At 44.4% G+C, this 13,689-nt stretch overlaps 1 protein-coding gene across 1 annotated transcript in view; it reads left to right on the top strand.

Moving 5' to 3' along the window:
• The window catches only part of TMEM178B (transmembrane protein 178B), a 222,968-nt gene that overhangs the window by 111,530 nt on the left and 97,749 nt on the right, over positions 1 to 13,689 (top strand). The gene's annotated exons all lie outside the window — the stretch shown is intronic.

Here is a 13,689-nt window from a genome sequence, read left to right as displayed (position 1 = left end):
ACCTCTCTGGCTGCAGTTTCTGTACTGCAGCAACTTTTTTTTCCTTTCTTAAATCTGTTATCACAGAGGCACTACCACTGCTGCTGATGGCCTTGGCCAGCGGTGGGTCCATCTTGGAGCCGGCTGGCATTGGCTCTATCGGACACAGAGGAAGCTTCTAGCAGCTTCCCACAGAAGCCACCCCTGTAGCCGTCCCTCGCTACCAAAACCTTGCCATGCAAACCCAATAGACCGTGGTTGAACTGGAGAGTGTCTAATTCAGCCCAGCAGTGCTGAGTGCGCCTGCCTAAGGCTCTGCAGCTGCACCCTTTACACCTACCCCAATTTTTTGTTCATTCTAGTGAGTAACTTATCTCAGTGAATGACTGTGGGTGCAGAAGGGTTAACAAGATGCAGGCTTAGTCTGTGCATCCATGAGACTCTGAGGCCCAGATGGTGTGCTTAATTACTCTGGCCAGCTCTGGCACCATCCTGGTCCAGAGGGAATTAAATGAGGAATGGTGTGTCAGAGACTGTTCCTTTCCAATCTCCCCAGAGCACTTCAGTGGTACAAGCTCCACAACACGTTAGGCCTAGCTCAATCATCCCCAAGACAAAGTGGCTTTGGGGTGCTGGCTACCCTTGAGGTTCCCAGCTGGGCTTTTACACACTTTGTGTGCCATCAGGGCTGCACTTGGGAGTGCCTCGTTACAAGTGACTCCAGGACACCATTTTCTTTGCAGAAGCAGTCAAATTCTGATCATGAGCATGGCTCTAATGCTCACAGCTCATAGAGTCTCAAATGCATCATGAGAGTTTGCTCTACGAGTTTTATTGTTAATCCAGTTCCCTGCTGCTTGCCATCACATGCATGGAAACACACTATCTTGGTGGCTTGCTTGGCAATATACCTGCCCCTGGACAGAACTTACCGGGCTGATCACTGTTTGCTTTCAGGAGGGAAAACCCAAACTACATCCACAGGATATGCAGTCTCTATTTTCACTTCTTGTATGTGTCTCTGCAGAGCGAGGCTGAACATCAGAGGAATGCAGATGGCCCCATGGCGAGATGTGAGCTGACCCTAGATGGTGCAGCTCAGCCTTTCCCAAGGAGTTACGGCCTGGCTGCAGTGGTCGAGTCCCCAGTTGGATCTGGTCTTGCTTGCAGTGCCAGGTCTGGTAACCAGCTGTTAGGAGGAAGTTGGCTGTTCTTCGCTTAGCAGAGCAGTGTCCTACACACATATGCATTGATGTACTTCCCACATTCCCTCTTCCTATAACCACCAGGAGTTTTAAGTGATAGAAATGCTAGAGAACAAACATTTTTAGTAGGGGCTAGTGCAGTTAGAAGATTATCAAGGTGCTTTAAATTTTAAAGTCCTGTTTTCAGACTGAACCTGGGAGGTATTCTGCGTTTGGCAAAGATTTGTCATACTTGGTTTCTGGTCTGAAATAAAGCTTTTTTGCCCCCTGCCCCCCCCCTTTTTTTTGCCTTTTTTTTTTTTCTTTCCTGTTCCATCTTTTCAAATAAGAGCAAAGTTAATTTAGTTATTCCTGAGAAAAATAAAAGGGGAGGATGGGCAATGTCTTTTAGGTGCTGGTGATTTTCTTAGGCTGTTTCTTCAGCAGTAATGGCAGATGTTTGAAAGTTGTGATTTAAGGTGGAAATGCTCCTCACTGAAGAGTGATGTGTGGCCTTTTTCCGGAGGAAATTGGGTTTGATTTTATCACATACTGAGCCTGCACTGTAGAGTGTTTTTCCTGGGCTTAAGTGTGTATCTCAGGAACAAGGCACTGTATGTGAGTGAATAACTTCACTCTGCAGTCAACTGGGTAGGCCTCAAAAGGGCTTTAAAAGCACAGGCTGCTTTTCACATGGCTTGAAAGTCTTAAGGTAAGAAAATTATGTCCCATAGTGCCTGCTATTCCACCAGTCAAAATGCCTCTGTTGCCTGGGGAAATGCACTCAGCTCTAGAAGTTGAGAGGGCATGAATCCTATTTCCAGGTCTGTGCTTCACAACTCCTATTTAGTGAGTCTGGGTGGCGATGAGCCGGCTGGAATTTGAGAGCTGCTGTTTGCTATGGAAATAGTTGCCACTGGGGAACAGCGTATGGCTCTAATCCAACAGTGACTGGTTTTTATTTGACCAGTTTAAGGGGTTTTGAAAATCCCTGAACGTGTGGAGCAGAGGTTTTTGTAGGCACATTAACACAGTCCCCAAGGGTAGCTGTGCTCCACAAAAGTGCCTCGGCTGAGGTCAGGTGCAGACTAAGTCCCTGATCTCCTCGGAAGTGCCACTAACGAGCCTGCACACACTTTTCAAACAAAATTTGGTGAGAGATAGCACCATTCGGGTGTTTAGCAAATTAGTTTCTGTGGTTTTTAGGAGCTTTAGATCCCTGCAGATTTAAGATTATCTCTTGATATTCTGCTGCTTTCTTATAAAGCAAGCAGATGTAAAGACTGTAAGAAAGTAAATGGAGAAACACGTATTGCATTTGAGTTTGAATGCATGTGCCATGTTGAGTCATGCACACTTTCATACCTCTGGCCCAAGTGCTGCCACTTGGCAGGGGGCACACGCTGCCCTGGCGGTGTCATGGTTTGTTACAAGGATGCGAGAGGGGGATGCTTTTCCATGGCATTGCCTGAGCTCTTTGGCATGCTGTCACTGGGCCTTGGGCGATAGTGGGGAAGGGGGACGCTCGTCACTTCAGGGACATGTTGCTGGCTTCGTCCTCCACAGGTTAGTCAGCTGGATCCACCTGCACCCTGAGCAGGACAGGCAGGGCAGCTGTGAGAGGCATATAAAAGCTAGCGGCCTCCTTCCCTGGCAGACAGAGCCTGGGGGTACTTTGCAGCCAGCCCTGGAAGGCAATAATCATGAGAGGGATAATGGCTTGTTTTGGGTTAATAGATCCTGACAGCCTAATTTCCCCTGGTGAAAATAAAAGGGAATAAATCTTACAAATACTGTAAAATCAATAGCTAGCAGTGAAGGGACTGACAACAAGACCCTATATCTACAAGACATTTTTTTCGTGAATTGTTCATTTCACATTTCAAGTGGATGGGTTCCCTGTGGGTTTGCTAGAGCCAGGTAATCCTCCATTCTCCTTTCTGTCATGCCCATCTCTTCAGTGCTTGTGTTTTACTCGCTCGCCTTTGAGTAAGGAATCTGAAGCCTTGAGCTCTTTGGAGGGGAATGCTGCCTTGCCCAGGGAAGACACACAGTGTTCTCACTTCCCAGGGGACCTCGGAGCCTGCTCTCCCCTCTTCTTATAGGTGAGCGTGGCTCACCTGGTTACAGGTCTTTATCTGTAAACAGATAACCATATCCTGACCCCTCAAAATAATGCAGCCGCAGGAGCCTTTGCTCACCACTCCGTGGCTGTGCTCCCCAGAGGAAGACCACAGCCTCTGTTATGTTAGTGACCTGAAATATTGATGGAGTTAACATTGCACTTCTTTGCCTTCCCAAGGTCAGAGTTTAAGATTTGTGCACTGAGTAGCCAGAAGCTTCCCCAGATAAATCTCCAAGTCCACTGAGGACAGTCTGCAGTGATTGTGGATTGGCAGCATTACAGAAATAGAAGATCATGAAATAGGAAGTAGTTAAACACTTAGTCCATATGCCTAAATGAATGCTGGAGAGAGCACCACTGTGCTGGCACTCAGCTGCAAGTTGGTGGACTGGGGTGAAGCAGGGAATGGGATTTTCCTGTTGGTAAGTGGTGGGAGCTTGCTGAGAAGGGCTGCTGGATCCTTGCTGACACACGCTTCACAGACAGAGGCACAAACTCTTCCTGCACAGAGTAAGCTTGAGTGGGACCTCAGGCTCCAGGCTTGAGGAAGTCCTGGCTACTTGGGCTGGCATGAGCATGGACTGAACAGTCCTCCCAAAGGAATGTGCATGCAAGCTTGAGGAAGATGTCTTGGGCTGGAGTGAGTGTTTTCTTGCTATTGGCTTTCCTGTGAATGAAGACCAGTCGGAGGAATGGTTTCTATTCAATACTCTTGTGGACCCTATTTTAATACCAGGGTGGAGAACTACATGTTTCATAGTTTTCAAATACCAAAGATTATTTAGGTTGGTAAAAACTGTGATAAAAAGCTACTCTTCTCTCAGAGATAAGAATCACACAACAAGGATTTAAGAGAAGCTTGTGTGAGCCGTTGATCTGATCCAACCTCTCAGTTATAGGGCTCTTTTCTGTCAAGGTATTTGCCTTTGAGCTTTTGCTTGAAGTTCTGTCCTTCATCAAAAGGAGAGAAAATTCTCATTTTCTTAGTTTCCTGGGTGCATATGTTCTTGGACAAAGCCAAGTGAACTTTTTTCCTCAGCCTGTCCCAGCTTCCCACTTCTTTCCTGCTGAAGGACACTCGGAAACAACTTGTGTTTCCTGTGTCAGGGCACTGTCCTGGGTCTCAAACTCCTACCTCTGAAACAGGCTTCCTCTGTGATGTTGAACTTGTTATCTCTTGGCCCCAGTTTTTCTTTTGTCAGATGGCTCCTTCCTTCCATTTCCCTTTTCTGTCTCTTCATCATGTCATTTTCAGACTTTTCAGGCTCACTCTCCCCGCTCTCTGTGTGTAAGTACAGTGCCCATTCAGTGATATCCTTTCTATTGCTGGCATTTCAGTTATTACATATAGAACAAAAGTACAGCTGGGAGAAGTCTGTGAGGGTTTCTTCACTGATGGTTGAGGTCCCCTCTGAGATTTCTCCCCCACCGAAGGGTGTTCTGTCATCCCCTCTGTCCCCCTGTGTATTTGCCATTCATACTGCTGATGACCTTGTGCAACACCTTTTCCTTTCTTCTGTTACTATCCAGGGGCTGTGAGGAGACACTTTACATAAAGTAACTTAAACTGAAGTGTATTTTTAAGAAGCAGATGTATCACTCTTATTACTATATCATGCAAGCAGTGGCTAAAGTTGCTTTCAGAAAAGGCTGGTTATCCTGCTGCTTACTGTGGGCTCTTTCTCCCCACAAAACAAGAGAAAATCTCCATCCCCTCTCTCCCACCAAGAATTCTGCTGATTTCAAGCGATACCAAATGCAGAACAACATTAATGAATTTATGCACAGAAGCCTAATTTAAATTGTACAGGTAGGTATGTTTCCTTGCAACACCTTTTTGTGGAAAAATCAAGAAACTGATGCATTAGAGTTCTACCTCTCCATTGTGAAAGGTAAACAAAAATCAACATGCTGCAGGCAGTCCATGTTTACAGAGAAGATGCTGATATCAGGCTGGGCAGAGAATCCTCTAGTGACTCCTATTCATAGTACATATTTTCCTCTGTTGGAGTAACTAATGAAATAATCATAATATTTAACAATAATGATAATAGCTGGTTCACATGTAATTTTCTTTTCATTCAAAGATTACAGTGGTCCCTTCTTACTGATGTATTTGCATTTTGAAGATAAATAAGCCCAGGACAGTAAAATAGTTTTCAAAAGTCGTTCAGAAAATAATCAGTGCCAACCCTGGAAAATGGGATCATTAGTGATGTACTTCAGTGGTTACAGAGATGGTTTTGTGGAGGAAGGATCTAGTGGGCGGGAAAATAAATCCGTGGTCATGAAGGCACAGGAAGGGTTTGAGGTCCTTGGGAGAGCTGGAGCCTCTTCATGCTGTGCAGACTGTGGGAAATGTTATCCTTGTGCCAAGCGATTTTTCATGTCAGTGGAAGTGGTAGAAGGAAAAATAGAGGCCCACAAATAGAGGTGGACTTCTTGACTTCCAACACCTCTGTGAGATACACACAGGTCAGCACCGAGTGTGCACAGCTGATGATAGTCCATAAGTTATGTCCCATGAAGGAAGCCCTCCTGGACACATCAAGCCTTGAGACATGGAGAGAGAGCTGAGGTAGGTGCTTTTGGCAAACGTGTCTTGTAGCACTGAACCCTCCCTCCTGCTTTGGGACTCTGTGCCCCACATGCAGCAGGCTGGTACATCAGGAGCTGGTAAGCTGTAGCTTGTGTAAGGGATCAAGAGGCAGAAGAGAGGCCATGACTATGCTGCAAATGTGTGGGATGCTGGTGCTGTGAAGGGACAACTTGGAGGGGAATGGGACAATGCAAGTCTTATACTTGCGCTGTGAAACTTGGCAGATGTGTTGAAGTCATTTGTCTTGAGTCATTCTGGAGGTCAGTGGCAGAGCCAGAAATAGAATCTAGGTCTCCTGAACGCTGGGGCCACCACCATATCTCCAAAACAATATTGCCTCTCCAAAGTTATTCCAGAAGTATGCAAAGTGCCAAGGGATCTTGCACTTTTCTATCCAGCCAACTGTTTGATGTGGCCAGGCAGGTGCTCTTTGATCATGGCTGCATATTAAAAATCTGTGGTCAATTTTGCACAAGAGTTAAAAATTAGGTTTTTATGTGGTTAGGATCTTTTGCGACTATAGGCAGAGGCAGGATTGTGATGTTGGAGATAAAATGAGTTAGCTCTTTACCCTGTAGCTTTTGAGGTGACCTTCATGTTAAAAAAACCTACCTTGAACGTAAATCAGGATGTCTTATGTATTTATTTGTTCATGATTTAGGAAATGCAGTTTAAATACATGGTGCTTTACAGACACCTAAGAGAAAACCTCTGGGAAGCTTCTGCACGCGTTCCGACTCATGCACTATGCTACATAATGATGCAAAATCATGCAGACTTGGCTGGTGTGGAAATCAAGCCTGAGAGGATTTGTAAAGCAAGATCCTGAGCCAAAGTCGTCTGAAGTCAATCCTCTGGGGTTTCAATCAGACCCTGCATGCTTTTTTCCCTCTCCTCACCCTGGTGTTGGGTTCTAACTGCAGCTGTGACTGGAGTCTCACCATGGATCTCCAGCGATCGGTTCAGGCTATGTGCTAACCATATTTCTCTGCAGAGAAGGCTGCCTTCATAGAAGGGCTTTTCTCTGGCATGCCACTTTTCTGTACAGCATCTTTCCTTTTTAGGCCTCCCATATGTTCTCAAGGAAACCTAGCTGCAGCCAAGTGCTAGGTATGGCATGAATAATCATGGTTGCAATTTAAAGGGTCTTGTAGCTTTGACATATATATAGGAGTGCAACAGTGAAGAGCAGGCACCACGGTACCTTGAACACTACAGGCAGAGCAATATGGAAAGTGTTGATGGTTTTTTTTCAGCAGTGAACATTGTGCTCAGCATTTTCACATCAGCTGTGGGGTTTTTAGTGATGCCTGGTATCGACCGCATCCATTGCGAGGTGGCAGAGGCTCAGCACAGCCTGCAGGCAAGCTGCGGAGCCTGAACTCTCCTGCCGTGCTAAAGTCACGTCTGGAGCTGGTATTGATAGGGCAAAACCTGGCCTTTTCAGCACTGCCCTGCCACGTTCTGTGCATCCACAAAATAGTAGTCATTCAAAGATTTTGGCTTGGGAAGACTTACATGTTATTTCTAAATACCCTTAGGACCTGGGGGGGTAAAATGCATTTTGTATATGTGTGATTCTGGGGGGTTGTTTGTTTGTTTGTTTGTTTTTTCCCTAAAGGAAGGATAAACTTGGGGCTGCAATCAAAACAAAAAAACATAAAGAAATCATAAAGTGCCGAGAGAAGCTGAAACAATGCTTTTGGGCTGGGACTTCTGTTCTGGTGCTATCTGACCAGTGCACTCCCCTGAGTGGGAGCTCATGTATCATTGGCTTTTGCTGACTTGAAACCTCTTTTTTACATTTTAAATGAATATTTGTCTTGATTTGGTATTTATTGACTATTTAATATTTAAACGTGCTTAATAAATCCTGAAATGAAACCACTGTCATGTGAACATGGGACTTCTAGTCTCAGCAAGGGCAGGCATCAGCAGTAAAAAGATAAAAAGCCCAAGGTAGGGACAGTGACAGCATAAAAAAACGTCATTCCCTGTCTCAGTAAATGCGTCGCGGGCTTGTCTCTGCACTGGCAACAGCAGGGCAAAGGCTCCTCTGGGAATGCAGTGCTGCACTGAGGTGTCAGGGGGCTGATTACAGCCCTGACGCCATCCCCTTGACTATGGCAGCGAGGAGGGCCAGGCAGCGACGGCTCCCTCTCCCTCCGTCCCTCTCCCTGTGGATGTAGGGTGCCATCTCTGCTGGGGCACCGGTGCTGCCTCCTCTGCGGGGGTGCGATAGAAGGTGCCTATGACATGGCCTCTGGCACAGTGGTTTTCGTCACTTCACAGTCTCCTCACAGATTTCATTTCTTGACCTGACACTCTCAGTGGTTCCTTCAGACTGTCTGCAAGCTATTATTTATCCCTTGCTGTCAGGAGCCAGCTCTCTGCTCCGGCTCCATTTGGGTAGAGCTCTTTCTGAAGGCAAATTCCTTGAGCCCCCCTGTCCCTGCTGCTGCAGCTGCAGGTCCCACTGGTGCAGGCGCTTCCAGCATGAACTCGCTAGCCGCTCACTCACCCTGCAAATGTGGGCTGTCGTGGGAACTGTTTTTTTGCAGGAGGTACCCCTCAATCTAGATCCACTAGATGCCCTGAAAAGATCACTACAGCTTTCCTCCTGTTGCCTGTTGGTGTTTGAGTGCTCACACTGGCAATAAATGGAAATTCAGTTCAACAGCCTCACGGTCTACAAAATGATGTGTTTCTGTGCTAAAGCAGTCCTAAGAAGGTTTCAAACAACAACAACAACAAAAACCCAAAGAAAAAATATTCTGTAGGACCATTCTGCCTTTAATAAGTTAGTTCTGTGTCATGCAAATTTACTCAGTGGGGCATGAAAGATTCTCAAATTTAGTGTAAGTACCAGAAAACTCTTCTTTAAGAGTAAAGACATTGAAATAGCTTTCCATCAGGAAGCAGCTCGGAGTTGTACAGCCACAGTCTATCCTAAAGCTTGCTCATCACCTTTGTTTTCCACCTATGCTTTCCAACATACTCGGTGGATTCAAGTGTTTAGTTGTGCATCTTAGGAGTCAAGATGTGCAGCTGGTGGTTTGGCAGGACCACTTTCAGGCCTCTGGAGTGCAGATGAAAAGCTCAGTGTAAAAAGAATAAAATTTGGTCCCATATATCTAAACAGTGGGATCAGGAACCCTTTATAGCTGTTTGCAGTGGGTGCTTTGTTGATGTTAAACCTGTCTGTCACGGTAGGGCCTGAGCAGATGTCATTTCCCAACACATTCCTGTTTCCTTGTGGAGTAAACCCAGGCAGATGGGAATGACAGGGCTGCAGTGGTTTCCCCACTTAGGTGGACTCAGGACTTTGGCGAGAATGCACCTTCCCTGCAGAGAAGATGAAGCTGGAGAGAACTAATTCAGATGTGGTTTTCTACCTTTTTTTTTTTTTTTTTTTTATAGCTGCTAGGAAGTATTTTAAAAGCAATATGTGTCCTTGCTCAAATCCAGTGATGAGTATTTTCCACCTGGTGAATGTTTTCACTTATGAAATCTATTGCTCCTCTTGGCTATTCAGTGAAGCCTAATAAGCCCTATCCTGAGAGCTATTTAGCTATGTTGTGATGCTGGGAACACTGATAATCAGACTAGAGAGTGTGCATTCTGCATGCTGAGCCGCGTGCTAAAACACCGTGCTGCAAAATATACATCCTGTCTTCTGTGCAGATACACAGTGAGTGTATTAAAAGGTGGGGAGAAGCCCACAAGATAATAATCAAGTGTTTAGCAGCCAACACTGAAGCAGTTCTGTGGCTTATCTAAGAGCAGGGAGTGAGAAACTACTCCCTGCTCTGGGACAAACTGTAGTAGTGATAATGAAAATGTTATTGGTTGTTAATGTTTCAGACTATTCAGAGCGACAAGGAAACTTCTACCGGTTTTGAAATCTATATGACTGAATACAAACCTTAAATCTCGAAATCCTTAGAGGTTTTGGAGGAGTTTAGATTATGAATTTGAAGCTACATTGTACATCAAATCCCTGTGCATTTGGAAGGGTCTAAAACTCAAGACTGAACCTTGTAGCTTTGAAGCTTCCTTACACATTTGCAAAGTTTTTCTCCTGTTTCCCCCGCCCTGCGATCCATCAGTAGTTCCTTTTCTTTCCTATGGTTCTGCAGCAGGCTCTGCTATGTGCTTTGCACTGTATTTGGTGTAAGTCAGAATAACATCCTGGACTACAATAGGTTTGGGAAGAGCTCTGGAAAAGCACTTGACTTTTTAATAGTATGTTAAGAGGGAGCTCATGAGACTGTTTCCCCACTGTGTAGCTACAGTAGGAAAACAGAAGTTAAGAAGGCAATAGAGATTGGTACTGGCTAGCTCCAATGCTTAGTCAGAATTACTATTATTACAGCCCTAATGAAATACTGTAGCAAAATACACTGGTGACAGTGTGTGTGTGTGAATTAAAAGTAAAGGAACACTGACACTGATGATAGGAACAGGTGTATAGGTCCATCCTCGTTCTCCCCTGAGATCTTTTCCAATATGTGAATCTGACCTAAGCATGTTAGAAGGCTCTGAGACAAATTTGTTCAACCTGTGAACTTTGATCATGTGCAGAAACCAGTACAGATGTCCTTTTACCCCCATTCCACACCACAGCTTATTATTTGGTTGGCCATGTACACTATTACCTTCTTCTGAAGCGTCTATCAGCAGTGGGGTTCAAGGCTCAAAGAACTAGTGACCTGACCGGAGATGGCAAATCATAGAGGAGAAGGAACTGAATGTCATTCATTCCTGCACTAATAACTGAGAACAGTGGCAGCTTGGTTTTATTTATCACAGATCTTCATTTTCCTGAATGTCCCTATTTATGGCAGTAATTTTCTTTTCAGATACTATCTCCGGTCTGTCGTTCTCTGTACAGTCTTGAACCCTGGTTGAAAGACCACTACACCTGGGAGGATGCTGTTTAATGCCCTGCTATTCCAATGGCTGGTCTGGCTGACTACTATGGAAATTTGTTATAACCTAAAATGACAGGAGTCAAAACATGCTATGTTGATATTCAAAGACTCTAAAATGCTCTTTCTCTAAATACACACTGCATATGACTATGGTGCCTTTTAAGGATACTCTTAAAAATATTTTGTTCTTTTCTTGAATTGGTCTGGGAATCGTAATGCTACTAATTTCTGAGCAGAAGTTGTTGAGTGGTAGTAAAAAATATTCAGAAACAATTTGGCAAATTTTATTTTGGTTTATATTTATTATTCTTCCGTTCTTTACACAGGTTTTTTTCCTTGTAAGTATGATTTTGGTACCTGTTTACAAAATTAGTTTTATGTTGAAAGACAATGCAATCTGTCAGTAGACAGACTTCTGGAATGACAGACCTCCAGAATGACAGACTTCCTGCTCTCTTCAATCTCTGTCTTTAAAACACCCTTGTTTCTTTTTAGCATTTATGTTCATTTTGTTCAGAGAACTGAGGCAGCTCCATGGGAGTAAAGTGATCAGTCATGTAAGTGTAACAACTGTCCAGGAAAGGCATTTAATAAGCACTTCATAGGTCAGATTTGTTAGCACTAAAACTTTGCTCTTCAGTATTGACTAGGAAACATATTTTTAGGAGTTAGTCTGTTTACAACAAAATTAAAAAAAATTTCAGAGTATCAACCTTTAAATAAATTATTTACTTTTAATAAGTCACATAACTCTACAAGAGTCTATTCCAGCATCCATTGGAGTTAATACAAATTTCTGGTGATGTCAGAGGTCATTGCTTAATGTTGTTAGCAATTTCAGTGGGGTTTTTGTATTTTTTCATCATTTGGGCTTTCTGAAAAACCTGTTCTGGACACTCTGTGCCTTGTATTAAATAAGAATAGACTGGTCGTGATGGTCTTTATTGCATACATAGACCTCGTAAGCCCTAATATTCTTACAGGGAATGGAATTTTATATTTTTACCTTGTACCATAAAAAATTGTCTTTTTTTTGCTAAAGGTGCTGATCTCTCCATCTGTCGAGAGGTGATAACTGAGATTTCTGGGTAGCCACGTGCTGAACTTGTAATGTCACGGGGGTTGCAGTTGCCACACATCTGGTTTTTACTCAAACCTGCCAGGAATGGGGAATCTTTGGCGTGCACACTGACGGGTGATTTGCATGCCAAGTCTCCGTTGGGCGGTGAAGGGCTGGACATGCAGAGAAAGCGTAAAACTGGAGAAAGGTTGGATTTTAACATTCTTCCTCAATTGTACCACTAGGACTTTGCTGTGGCCTCTTGCATGGTTGAACATGTGGTGTGCCAAAACACCACCAATGTGTAGCATCTCTCGACCCTGCACTCCTCCCGATGTGGGAAATGTGGGGCTCTGTGGTGGCCAGCAGACTGCCACTTCCTAAGCGGCTGTTTCAGCCCTGGACTAAAGTGTCCCCAGATGTCTCTTGTTCATGTCAGGGACTGGTACAGAGGAAGGAGATGGAGGGACTGGTAGCAACAGCTTCAGCAGCATTAGCAAACGTAGTGGGGTGGGAGAGCTCTGCAAAGCTTAACAGCTAAATTAATGCAAGTTGGCTGTTTTTACAAGCCTGAATCTTATGGACTCTCCCTCCTGCCTTTGCTCAGTTTCCACAGGCTGAGCTGATGTGATTTTAAACCCTTTCCTCTGCATAGATTTCTGTACTGTCTTTTTCGTTGACTCCTCTGGCACATATCACTTCCAAGTCTCCTAGGCCTCCAGGGCCAATTCTGGTCCTCACAAAATATACCATGTAAACCCATCTTTTCCCAAATCTTCGGCTTTATGATTGCTCCAGCCACCAGCTTATTGCCCTGGGACATTTGAAATACTTAATACACTGTCTGAGGGATTCCAAGTCAGTTACCCTTCAGCTCACACATCACAAGACATGTGAGCAAATCAATAAAATACTAAAAACATTTCTCTGCTTCAGTTCTCTTATTACTTTGGCGTGTTCCTTGTGTTTTGGGTTCTCTTGTAAGACCAGGATCCTTCCTGTTTTTCTGTACATGACCTCTCCTCTGCAGTGGAGTATCTGTGGCATCCTCTGTCTTTCTTTTAAGTAGGTGATGAGCAAAATTTGCCTTTAAAACTTGCTGCCCCACTTGACAGTAACATCTTGGCCGGCATGGTTGACTGATCACATTGCCTCACCAGCTTGCTTGCTGTTTAATTACCAGCTTATCAAAGTGGATGTTTTTTCCTGATCTGACTGTCGTTTTGGCTTAAAGTGTTTCTTCTAGCAGAAAATTATCAAGGTTTAATGGTTCTTTTTTCAGTCCAGTCCTGCCAGCCTTACAATTTCATTTAAAGACAGAGATCTGAGAAGAAAAGAGGCAAGGAAGCCTCTCACACAAATGCTGTTTGCAGTTTGAAAGTGAGTCTCCAATATCAAGCAGAGTTCTGAGACAGAGGAAGCAGATTGTCACTGCTGCTGTTAATAAAATAAGAGAACAATTCAGAGAGGCCACACCAGTCTGAATGAGTCTGGAGGCCTAGGGAAGGCGGTGTGCGAGAGATTTGCTTCCTTTTCTATTTTACAGTCAACTACGGGGTTTCTTTAGGATAGTGACATATCAGTACGCCTTCCAGCATTATTCTCCTGTCCTGTTTTATCAGAATTTTAGTCGGTGATGGCTAATGGAATTAAGCACTGGCCCTTTTCTTCAGAGCAGTCCAACTGGGCATGCAGTGGTTAATGTGAAGGGATGTAACAGGAGAAATAAATTGCCTAATTGTTTCTGATGGCTGCCAGAGTGCTCCAAGCACCCCAAGCCCAGCATGTTCGAGTGTGCTCTCGTTTCT

Source organism: Haliaeetus leucocephalus, unplaced genomic scaffold (assembly GCF_000737465.1).
Source record: "Haliaeetus leucocephalus isolate CR32 unplaced genomic scaffold, Haliaeetus_leucocephalus-4.0 Scaffold206, whole genome shotgun sequence".
NCBI classification, from domain to species: Eukaryota; Metazoa; Chordata; class Aves; order Accipitriformes; family Accipitridae; genus Haliaeetus; species Haliaeetus leucocephalus.
The sequence above is the reverse complement of the archived record's forward strand: the minus strand, read 5'-3'. Positions and strand labels throughout refer to the sequence as shown.